Source organism: Erpetoichthys calabaricus, chromosome 1 (assembly GCF_900747795.2).
Source record: "Erpetoichthys calabaricus chromosome 1, fErpCal1.3, whole genome shotgun sequence".
Lineage (NCBI taxonomy): Eukaryota > Metazoa > Chordata > Cladistia > Polypteriformes > Polypteridae > Erpetoichthys > Erpetoichthys calabaricus.
In genome coordinates, this window is record NC_041394.2 from 341135045 (window position 1) to 341148156 (window position 13112).

Sequence of the window (13112 nt, forward strand, 5' to 3'; positions counted from 1 at the left end):
ATCGGCAATCAAGCCCCTGGAGCACTTCTGGGTACCCGATAAAAGGAGCCAGCAACCACCACTCAGTGGCCAGAGTCGGGTGGAGGAGGACAAGGTTGCCTGGGAGGAGTGGTGGTACAGAGGAGCAGTGCGCTACTTTTGTGTGTTGATGCTTTGGGACTGTGTAGGGGCAGTGGGACACGGGGAAGACGTGTCCCACGGCTGAAGAAAATAAAAGTTAATTCATTTTATACGTGTGCCTCCGTGTCCAATCTGTGTCGGGTCGGGCGCATATATGACACCTTATTACAAGTGCCATTTACCTAAAATACACACTCAATGTGTGTCTGCCTGGTCTGTCTGTCCACATAAAACAACTCAGATCTCACCGGAGTGATTTTTGTTGAATTTTGCCACACTTAATCTTCAAGGAACTTTATCAAAAAAAGGTTATATTTTCATTGAGATCTTCTGAATAGAGCATTTCCAAAACTGACATTGTCAGACATTGGCAAATATTCAAGCTTGTCCATTTTAAAACAGAGAGACATTGTGAGAGAAGTCAATTACAAACTAGTTTACTGTTACAATTTTATCTTGGGATGGGTTACTTCAGCTTGTGTATTTTTGATAATTTTCCTGATGGCAATGCAGTGAAAAACCTGCAATCGTGTGCACTGAAGCAAGGACACAAGAGGGGGCGGAGTCAGATGTAGGCGGAGCTGACATACAAATCATTTACATTTAGCGAAGGCTTGACATTAGACTTTGTGATAAAAGAAGAATAGCAAACACAACAGATCAAGAGTTGGGGAGCTTCCCCGTATACTGGCTGAAGGTTCCAGTTGTCCAAATCAGGGTCAAAGTAAAGCAAAGCAAAAATTTGACAACAACAGAATGGGTTCTCGGAGCTTTTATGGATGTGTAGGAGAAAGTACAATTGATAGGGAGATAATGAAATCAAAACGCGGGAGTGAGGTTCATTGAAGAAGCTCGGGGAGATGGAACTAAAGTCATCGAGACGAGACCAGAAGTGAGGCAATTCAGCGGGGCCGGAAGAGAAATCTTCTTTATTGAGAGACTTTCGAGGAGGATATGGGAGCGTTACATCCGGTAGGAGCGTTTTATTCTTCCGTCTTTTTGTCAATGAAAGGAAAAAAAGGCATTAATGCTCTGTTCCAATCCACTATCTTCTGTTCTTTCGCTATCTATTGAGCCCTTTGGCTGTCCCCTGTTCGCACCTGTGTGTGACAACATGTATTTATTCAATTCACTAGTGATGATATTCTTTATTTTTGTAACACAATAGTAGTCATAATGTTTATTTATTCATTTATGTACAAGCTAATGTACTGTACCAAAATGCAGGGCAGAGGCCTTGCTATATGCTAACAGTCTGTCATCTGTCTTTGTCCCATCCTGTGGCCATCCCTTGTTTGTCTATGCATCTGTGAGACATTTTGTACAAATCTTTCCCTAAAAAGTAATAATAAAAAAAAAATTAAGCAACTTAACTTATGTAGACATACATGAAAAGTGGCTGAATGATACTTTATGCCACAGTGCATGAAATGTGCTCAGGATTTCTAATATAGTAAAAAAATAACCACAAAGCTGAATTGCCTAAATATTAGAATGGTTCAATATTCCTCTGAAATTATCATTTATTAGCAAAGCTTCAAACCTGCTCTGCCTCATGACTCAAAGCAGCCAACAGTTGTATCCTGAGACCTCAACTAAAATGTTATTATATTTCAAAAGTGTTATGTTAAAGAATTTTGAACACTTAGATGTCACAGTGTTGTGTTCTGGAGTGACAGACATGACATACAGGAGGTTAAATCCTCCTTAAAAGATCATATTAGCAGGACCTTGTAAAAACATAAAATAATGTAATTGAACAAAATGTATGTGTGTACAGAAAATAGGACAGAATGATGAAACTTGTTTGTGGTTTGCGTACGTGACAAGAAGTATGTATACTTTCTGGAAGTTTTCTTTTGATGATGTGTGTGACAAGAAAATATACCTTTAGGGTAATGACTTTACAAAATTGGAAAAGTACAATGAGTCAGGACGCTATTTTTATTTCTTACGTGGTCAACGATCAGGAGATTAGAAAGGTATAAAAGAGCAAGGACATCTGCGCTCGAGGCAGATGAAGTGCGGTGTCCTAGGACTGTGTTTCTCTGACATTTTACCTTTGCCTGGTATGTATCAATAAAAGGTTTTGACTAATTTTAATTTTCTTCTCTGTCTTCAGTCACAAAAAGTGTCCACAGTTTTTGGCGCCCGGACGTGGGGCAAGAGACGGCCGGTCGACTTCTCCAGCGAGACCATTTCAGTGATCCGTCTTACCAGCGGACTGCCGTCAACTTGAGATCTCCGGCAGCAGAGCATGCAGCTCCGGCAAAAGTTAGGACTGCCCTGTCCTGAAACAGTTCTTGCGTGAGGAGCCCCTGGTCTCCTCTTTGCTACATCCACAGTGACTGAACGGATTTCCAGACAGAGCTTGCACACTTCCAGGCTGGGGTAAGCACCGGGGGATTTCCGAACATTTTTTATTTTCTAAATAACGGGAGGGCGAGTTTCCTGTTGACCGTCTAGTCATACTCATATCTCAACGGGTTGCTTAAGGTGATGGAGACTTGAACCGAATCGGACACGAAGTCACCTGAGCTGGAATCCGGGGATGTGAGCGGACAGGCTAACGGGACGAGTAACGGGGTGGTATGGAAATATAAACCGAAAAGAGCACAGATTGCAGGATTGCTGTTAGGACGGAATGATATGTAGCGCTATGGAAGATATGTAGCGCTATGGAAAATAAATAAATCTACATACGGAATAAGCAACAATACCGTGTTCTCCTGGGAACTGGGACAGGACCGATAGTTAGGTGTCTCCCCTTGGGACTAAAGAAGGGAACAGTAAGGGAATAGTGAGTGGCACACTTAATACCTCGCTGATTCATACGTACAAGGGATTAGGCGAATCAGTATATAGTTGGAAAATTAAATACAGACTATGTAGCGCTATGGAAGATATGTAGCGCTATGGAAAAATAGTTGGAAAATTAAATACAGAACCCGGGAGGGCAAGGGGACATAATGGGAACTTATAACAGTAAGCCTGTTAATCGCCGCACAGGGGGATCAAAATCATTAATGCTGGAAGAATTATTTTCGGAGGATCAACAGACGCCCCGTAAAAATGGGTCTCCTAGAAAATTTATAGAAAAGAAGACAGGTTTAGATTTCAAGAAGGCATGTAAGAAATGGAATAGACAGAGTGGTGGGCGTTGGCCGATAGAGGGGACAGGAGATGTAAGTGAAATACAGGAAACTAGGAAGATCCTGTGTAGGAATAAGCAGGGTTGTTATAATAGTGGACCGTATCGAATGGATATGTTCGATAGATGGGAATTAGTAATAAAAGACAGAAATTTAGAAGCAGTACAGAAACAGAATGAATTGTTGCGGGCAAATGAGGGAAAGGCTAAAAAGGAGAAAGAGGAATTACTAATTACATTACAGAAAGTTCAGATAGGCACTGAACCACAGGCAGATGGGAGGAAAAAGGAAGAATAATCCAAATAAAGACCCCCTTTATCCTATTATTTTTCCCCTCCTCAGTACCAACCTCAGGCACCTCCATTTTCCCCTCCTCTATCCCCCATTCCGACTGCCCCCCCTGCACTACAACTAGCAGCCCCTGATGACCCACCCTGTACTAGACAAACCCCCGTCTCCAAATGCACTCGAACTCACAAACCAGCTCCAACTTTTTTCTCTTCTGATCCTTCACCTTCACTTACTTGCCCTTTAATAGAAGTTCCCAATCCCCATTATAACCCTGCCCATCCAGCTGGACCCCAAAATCCCACAACAGTTATGATAAATCGGAATTGGGACATCCAAGAACTAAAAGATGTCGTGAATGCACTTCCAGATCCAAAGGAAGTAGGAGGACTAAAATTTGTTGAACAACTTGATCAGTTAGATAGCATGTATAAGCCTAATGCTGCTGAATGGACCCAGGTACTTCGTCGAAAGCTTGGGACCACATGGGCCACTGTTAGCAGGGGTGTCCGCAATGACGTTCCATGGGTATGGAACCCAGCTTTAACTCGAGGACAGGGGATAGGTGGAGAAGGCGAATTTAACCCACAATGGGAGGCGTTGAGACAAAATATTGCAGAAAAATATAAAAAAGGAACGGACTGGTCCCTTATTTCTGCTGCAAAACAAAAGAGAGACGAGACGGTTGATGAATGGGCACATAGGATTCAAGACCTTATGGCTAATCACTCGGGCTTGGAAAATGTTGATGACCGCACCCGAGCTGCAGTTCCACCTTTTGTTTCCGGTTTGCGCCTTGATATACAAAACAAGGTCCGCACTTCCTGTATTGAGTGGGAAAGTGCCACGTTTGATGAAGTCAAACGACATGCTGAACATGCCGAAAAACAAACTAAGCAGAAGGAATCGGACTCTCATGCCAAATTATTGGCAGCACAGATGAACTATTATACCAGGAATACTCCTGACCAAGGTCGAGGATATGGCTTTAGAGGAAGGGGACGAGGACGAGGAAGAGGACGAGGTGGTTTTAGAGCTCCTCCTGTTGACCACAATAAGAATCCTTTTATTCCCTCTCCCTTAAATTCCAATGCTAATTCCTTCTCTTGCTACGCCTGTGGTGAAACTGGACATTTTCGTCGGGAGTGCCCTCACAGACAGCAACAGCCCCCACCTCCCCTTATTCCACCTGTTTTTTCTGACACCCCTGACCAACAATACTGGCCATAGGAAAACGCTGGGACCTCCAGCCACTCTTTTCAACTACCTTTGCTCACCCATAATTCAGAGACTGATCCTTTATTGACATTGTTCGCTGATGGCACTGAGACTGTTTTCTTAATCGACACTGGTGCCACTCGCTCGCTGGCAAAGGTCCCTGCCTCGAACGAAACTGTTACTGTGCTTACTGCTTCTGGACAACCTCACCTTCTTCAAGTATCAAAACCTCTTCAAGTCCAGTCATGTCCTGGCGGACATACCTTACTGCATCGTTTTCTTTTGAATCAGCTTTGTCCAGTTAACCTTTTAGGAAGAGATCTCATGACAAAACTTTCTCTTTCTATTTCTATGACTGACAAAGGTTTTTTCTGTTCAACCCCCAAGTTGTTGTGTCAAATTACCCCTTACCCCAACCCACTTTTGCAGCATGGACTTTAGATATTTCCCCACACACCATTCTCCTCAAAGCCCTACACTCTTTTTCCCCTTGTCTTTTTCCCAATTTACAGGCCCCTGACATTTTACACTGTACTGCCCAATACTTCCCTATAGAGGTAGACACCACCTGGCTACAATCTTTCCTTACTTCTGGTACTTGCCCCGAAACCCTTCACATCTCCTGTGTTTTTATTTCATCCACAAAGGCAGCTGCTTCTGTTCATCTTACATGCTCACAGCACATATATTATCTTGGCGGCACAGTGCCTCATATTTCCTTAGCTAAATCACGCACTGTTAAATGGGGGGAAATAGGACCATGGGTAGAAAAATGCCTTGAAAGAACAGACTGGTTACAAGTTACTCCAGATATTTTTGATACTCCTGACCGTTTAATAACTAAAGTGGTGCTTCAAACTGATTTTTTAGTACATCGCGCTTTGTGCCGTCCTTCCTCTTTTGCTTGTTCAGGGAAAGAATGATTATGGAAGGATAGCCCATTGTGAGCCTCTGGTGATCCACCCGAAATCCTCCTTCCGCCCGCACCGTGCCCAATATCCTCTGTCTCCCGAAGCAGAGGCTGGCATCTCCGCCATACATCCCGATCTCGTCAAACGCGGTACCGCCGATGGACATGGACCGTCATGCCTCAGGGATACAGAGAAGCCCTTTGTGTTTATGGACAAGCTCTTGCCCAAAATTTAGAAGGCTTTTAGCCGGAAATAGGTAGTACATTGATACAGTATGTAGATGGAAATAATATGTAGCGCTACGGAAGAAAATTGTACAATAGATACCCAGAAATTGTTGCTGTTTTTGGGGGACAATGGCCATAAAGTTTCTAAGGTTAAGCTGCAGCTAATCAAAACAACTGTAAAATATCTAGGTCATGACATTACGTATGGAACAAGAGCTCTCTCTAGCGATCGCATTACAGCCACTACAGACAGTGGGTTCTAAATTTTACTGAAAGAGCACAGCCGTTGCAACAATTGGCTAATACTCCTGGCATCCTCCTTTCTGGCCAGATCCAATGGAATGAACTGGCTGAGAAGGCTCTCTGTACCCTCAAAACTGCTCTTCTATCTGCGCCCGCGCTAGGTTTGCCTGATCATTCTCGTCCATTCACTTTGTTCGTGGACGAAAAGCAGGGATTTATGAATGCAGTACTGACGCAACAACATGGAGATAAACAAAGACCGGTGACTTATTTTTCTAAAACTGGATCCAGTGGCCGCAGCACTTCCTCCGTGTCTTCGTGCTGTGGCTGTAACAACAGAAGCTGTATTAGCAAGCACGGATGTAGTTCTCATGAGCCCCCTAACAGTTAAAGTGCCTCACGCTGTACATTCTATCCTAGTACAAGCCAAAACTTCACATCTCAACTAGTTACGCAGTGGTCCAAGGGGACCGCCTGCTGGAAGCAAATCGAATTTCATCAAGCTTAAGTGCACAAGCAGCTGAACTCGTAGCACTCACTCGAGCATGTCAGCTGTCCGAAGGGAAGATCGTAACAATTTATACGGATTCCAGGTATGCTTTTGGAGTCTGCCATGATCATGGAGCATTATGGAAACTAAGGGGATTTAAGACCAGTACTGGCAAACCCATCCAACATCAGAAATTGATCGAATCCCTTTTAGAAGCCATAACCAAACCATCGAAGCTAGCGATTGTTAAATGATAGCTCACACAGGAAAACAGGATCCTGTTAGCAAAGGAAATGAATTAGCTGACCACTTTGCTAAAGAGGCTGCATATAATAACACACCAATTTCTTTATTCCAACAGAGAAATGACCAGGACCCTGATAATCAAATTATTTCTTTACAGAGTGCAGCCACGGATATCGAAAGGAGAAAATGGTCCAAAGAAGGGTCCCTCTCTGATGGAGTCTGGACTCATAAACACACTAACAAACCTTTTCTCCCAAAAGCCTCTTTCCCAGGAATGGCAAAAATCGCCCATGGCCTCGATCACGCAGGAAGAGATGCCATGGTTCGAGATGTTGAAAAACATTGGGAAGCTGTAGGTTTCTCTACATATGCAGAGCAATTTTGCAGACGCTGTGCAATATGTCAAAAGTTTAATGTGGGAAAAGGTACCAGGTAAGTCCCGCCGTTACCCCTAATCCAATGGGTCCGTTTGAACACCTCCAAATGGATTTCATTGAACTAACCCCGTCTAAAGGGTTCCGATATTGTCTTGTGATTGTCGATGTGTTCTCCCGATGGGTAGAGGCTTTCCCTTCAAAACACAACGATGCCAAAACAGTAGCTAAAGCACTAATTAAAGAGATTATTCCAAGATGGGGTATCCCTCAAAAGTTACAAACAGATAATGGCACTCATTTTGTGAACTCCGTTATAAATGAATTAACCACCTGGCTCCAAATTAATGTGCACCATTATTGTAAATACCATCCCCAAAGCGGAGGCATCGTAGAACGATGCAATGGCACTTTAAAAGCTAAACTCGCAAAAATTTGTGAACAAACTAATTTATCATGGCCGGATGCACTACCCTTAGCTTTAATGGGACTAAGGGGACGGACACACCGACAACTGGGACTATCGCCGTTTGAGATTCTGACCGGACGATTGTAGGAAATGTGAATTTGCATACTGTGGACAATGATCTTCTCTCTAGTCTTGCAGGTTTGCGAACCTCGTTGAAGGAAATCCACCAGCAGGTTAATCAAGCCTGGAGGACCAGCCCCCTTTCCAAGGATTTACCAATTTCCTTGGGCACCTGGATCCTGGTTCGAGATACTCGGAGGAAACACTGGCATCAGCCTAGGTGGAGAGGACCATTCCAAATTCTTCTGTCCACACCACACGCCGTGAAGGTTGAAGGACTGCCTGCCTGGATCCACGCATCGCATTGCAAGAAATGGCTATCTTAAAAATATTTTTTCTGTTGACTGTTACCCGCACCCTCTCAGGCTACCCAAGGATGGGTGGTGATCTCTATCTAAGTACTTTACCGCCTCAATGGAAAGGGCATATATGCTACATGAGGAGCGCATGTCTCGTATAGCTTCTTCCAATTTCTCCTCCCCATCCCCTTTTCCCCCCCCTTCCCCCTCATCAACCATTTCAAGATAGAATTATATTGCCCACATCATTTTGTTCAAAAAGGGAGGAGTGTAAAAACATAAAATAATGTAATTGAACAAAATGTATGTGTGTACAGAAAATAGGACAGAATGATGAAACTTGTTTGTGGTTTGCGTACGTGACAAGAAGTATGTATACTTTCTGGAAGTTTTCTTTTGATGATGTGTGTGACAAGAAAATATACCTTTAGGGTAATGACTTTACAAAATTGGAAAAGTACAATGAGTCAGGACGCTATTTTTATTTCTTACGTGGTCAACGATCAGGAGATTAGAAAGGTATAAAAGAGCAAGGACATCTGCGCTCGAGGCAGATGAAGTGCGGTGTCCTAGGACTGTGTTTCTCTGACATTTTACCTTTGCCTGGTATGTATCAATAAAAGGTTTTGACTAATTTTAATTTTCTTCTCTGTCTTCAGTCACAAAAAGTGTCCACAACCTTCACTGACTTGCCCAGATAAGACCTTACCTCAGAAGCCAGACCTCACTACTGCCTGTAGGCTTCAGCCGAGTAAGGTCCAAAATGGAAGACTGCATGTACAAGTTCAAAATATAAAGACATGTCACAAAATGCAGGGACAAATATGTCTTTGTTCCAAACATTATGGAGGGCACTGTATAAGCCCAAACCACTACTAGCTCTCAATGTCTAGAAGTGACAAGATGGTCCTACTAAGGCCTGTCAGTACAAAGTGACCAAGGAGGAAAATGTTGCTACATGAGAAGTCCTACCTGATAAAGTGGACCCTGCATCTTTCGCAATAACAAATGCCATCCATAATGTGGTCAAGAACACTGTTGGCTTCAGATGGTTGCATTGACAGCTTTAGGTCTCTGATGATGCCCAGGAGACAAACCCCCAAGCCCACTTGAATAACAATAGAGTGGAATATGTGTGAATACAATTATTTTTTCAAGCAAAAGCAAACTGTAACAGAGAAAACTACTTTCAGTCATTGGCTGATGAAGATGAGACATAATAACATATAGACAGCTTACAAAGGAGTTAACAACATGAGGGGATTACTTAGCAATCACAGAGCTGTCCCAATCCTCATGGCTAATAGTCTGATAACATGACTTATTCAAGCCAGGCAGGAATTCTCATGAGATGTTGTGATCACTTTTCTAAACCTCAAAATTATGTTTCATCTTCATCATGCATCGACCTCAGCAGTACCTCTGCTTCTGCTATGGATGTCCCAATCATGTCAACAGATCCTCCAAGTTTAGCTGAGGTCCATGCTCAAATCCACCTGGGGGGCCTGACAGAAATTCACCAGAGCTGCTAAATTGTGGAGAACCCATAAGCTCAGCCTTTTCTAAACTCCTTTCCAGGTAAGGTGTTCGGGGCAGGTGCCACATGAAAGGAAGGAGGGCATTGTCCTCACATTGTATAACAATGCAAGGACAATGGCAAGGGCCCAAAAGCTGAATATACCAGCTATCAAGCAATCCCCCTGCTCTGTCCCATATCCTCCTTACAGGATTGTCTCCACTTCTTATTGCTAGTTTCAGACCTCAATAAGCAAGATTTACAACAGGCGCTCTGTCACAATTCATGACAAACACACCATATAAATTAAGGTTTTGTATGTTCAGGAATTTATTCCTATCATTTTCCATTAAAATAATTAATAATTTAAACATAGATTTGTTATGACTCATTTCCAATGACTATGAGTTGTCATCTTACCCTTTCAAATGTGTTTGCCTGGTGTAGTTTGTCGTCTTTGTTTTAACCTTTGCTTCTGTTCAAGATGATGTCCTGCTTGTGCTTATGTTAGAACAGCCGGTGTGGACATCAGCGTGTAAAAATGGATCTTAATGTGAAGCCAACCTAAAGAAAGTGGCGTGTTTACCCAGCTACCTCCGCAGGAAAAGACATTACAGGGCAAGGTGTCCATTCTGTTGCAGCTTGGTTGCACACCCCATTTGCTAACCTCACTTTCAAAAGCCACCAGTTCTTTACAGGGTTAATTAAAGACCTTTCAGTTATGGAGGGCTCTGTCGTCTCTCCATTAAGTTATATTCTAAAAACACAGAGACTGTGAAAATAGGCGAGGTGTGCCAGAAATGTGAAGGGGTAGGTGATGTATTCTGAACCTCGTGCCTTCACAAGAAGTTTTCTTTCATATTACAACAAATGCACATTGTCAACATGAGCATTTCAATGTAAAGCCAGATGGCTCCTGGTCTTAGCCAACCTACAGGAAGTTGTCATTTTTTTTTACTTTCTCGTATACGAAGTATAGGAAATATATTGTAATCGTCCGAAGAGTCAATGTCGAGATTTTGATGAATCTCAACGTTTGATACCTCCCTGACTTCCTCGTGTATAAAGTGTAGGGGAAGTCTTGGAATCCTCCAAAAATTCCATTTTGAGATTTTTGATGAATCTCGACATTTTAGACCTCCTTGTCCGAAAATACCATTATTGGAATTATCCATCCATCCATCCATTATCCAACCCGTTATATCCTATCTACAGGGTCACAGGGGTCTGCTGGAGCCAATCCCAGCCAACACAGGGCGCAAGGCAGGAAACAAACCCCGGGCAGGGCGCAGTTATTGGAATTATGTGTGTGTAAACATGATAACTTGAGTATGTTTTCACTTAGGTCAACCAAATTTTGCATACAAGTATTAGGTGCAAAATATAGATTTCTATCAACTTCTGGGCTATTTCCATTAACTGGAAGTGGTACTTTTGTGACGATGCAGGTTCAGCTCCATGCTCCCATCCTCTGTTAGGGAGCCCTTGAACCCAGCACCGTCGGTAATGTCACCGATGAGCTAGACAGTGAGGCAATAACAATGAGCAAGGGGATGATGTAATAAAGGTGCAAAAGTGCTTTTATTAAAACAATCAAAACAGGGTCCAAATCAAGTGCAGTAAAAGTTCAATAAATACATAATCCATAAAACAAGTGTTCAGTGGGGTTAAAACCATCCATAAATAAATCCTTTAAAATCAGAGGTTAAAAATACAGAAATTAAAAATGCAGTCTCTCACTCCCTTGTTATTCTGTGGCCCACCTCCATCACTCTCTCTCCAGCTCACCCATTGCTCTCTCAGCCGGCGGAGACTAAACAGCCACGAGCTCCTACAGTCAACCTCCATCTTGGCCTCCAAACGGACGTCACTGCCAGACCGTCGAGGTTGGCTCTCCATCCGTGATCTTTCGTGCACCCGTAGTCGCTCTTCAGATCAAATGGGAGGACACCTCTCCTGCTCATCCCACTCACTTGTCTTCAGTGGGGCGAATTAGCCAGAGCGCATCGGCCACATGCTCCTTAGCGGGGCCCCAGCTCGTTCTGTCTCTACTATTGGTGGCCAGATCCTTCCACCTAGACTTCCTTTTCTCGTCATTTAACCTCCATTGTCAACATTTTCTAACGATCCTTGCATTTCTCTTCCACCATTTCTCTACCCCCCTGTAACTGTCTCGGGCTTCTCTATATATGTCGAGAGGACATGGCAGCTGCAGCACATTAGCCCCAGGAACAATCACGGATGTGGGCAGTCTCTCACCTGCGCACTTAGGTAAGAAACGCCCACACCGCAGATCGCCCTGCGGCTCACTACAGCCACCACGCCCCCTCGCTAAGCTGTGAGCGTGGTGATTATTTATTTAAAAATGAACTGGCCTTTGCTGGGAGAGCTGTGGACCCATAACAACTTTACCTTTTATTTTAACTGTGTCCTATAGATGAGACATTATTTGTGAAGTGTCTACATGGCCACAGCACACTTGCTGGCACAAATATTTATAAAGATGTCTTTAACTCCTGTGATTTAACCCTCACCTATTCTGTTTCTCTTCTCGGTACTCAATTGTGGCACTTGGTGCCACGGCCCACCTGCCCAGTTGTTTTGCCTGCCTAAGGTAAAATTATCTTTGATGGAGGATCACAGGAATCATCGGGTAGAGGGGTCCTTTCATCTGATTGGTTGGCCCAGAGCCAACTCAGCTGTGGAATGGCCAATAGGGGGAGGCAGCTTGATGGCTGAGGTCTCCAGGACTCTGAACAAATCCAAATCATATGATGTGATATCATCTACTGTTAAATTCTGCTCCATACTCGTAATATTTTTTTATTTTTATACTGTATTGAGGATTTGTTCTGTTCTGTGTATTGTATTGTATTGACCTCCTTCTTTTAGACACCCACTGCACGCCCAACCTACCTGGAAAGGGGTCTCTCTTTGAACTGCCTTTCCCAAGGTTTCTTCCATTTTTTCCCTACAAGGGTTTTTTTGGGAGTTTTTTCCTTGTCTTCTTAGAGAGTCAAGGCTGTGGGGCTGTCAAGAGGGAGGGCCTGTTAAAGTTCATTGTGGCACTTCTTGTGTGATTTTGGGCTATATAACATAAATTGTATTGTATTGTATTTAAAGTGATGTGATGTGGAACCACTACTACTGTCACTGCAGCACCTGCATTATTCCTAATAATGCCTCTTTGTTATCTGTATGAGGTAATGGTGTCGGGTAGGATGTCAATGTATGTTATTAATTTTAATTAGTCTTTTGGATCCCAGCAACACTGGCAAAATTTTATTATTTGGTTCCACACAAGACATATTTATGACTTCATTTATTGGTATTTTTTTAGTCTCTCTATTCTTAGTAGGGAGTAGATAAGATAAGATAAGATTCCATATTTGTTATTGCATAGCACATACAATGAGATTATGGTACACTACCTGGAGTCACATGGTACTGAACTTCAGTTATCCAGCCCGTTCAGTTTTACTGGCTGTTTTAAGTGACT

At 43.1% G+C, this 13112-nt stretch overlaps 1 protein-coding gene across 3 annotated transcripts in view; it reads right to left on the bottom strand.

Moving 5' to 3' along the window:
• Positions 1-6624: 6624 nt before the first annotated feature.
• Positions 6625-13112, bottom strand: part of LOC114667538 (gastrula zinc finger protein XlCGF52.1-like) — a 99523-nt gene continuing 93035 nt past the window's right edge. For all 3 annotated transcript variants that reach the window (XR_007934804.1, XR_007934803.1, XR_007934802.1), the window contains exon 4: positions 6625-6636. The gene's annotated coding sequence lies outside the window, so the exon portion shown is untranslated. The remainder of the gene's footprint in view (positions 6637-13112) is intronic.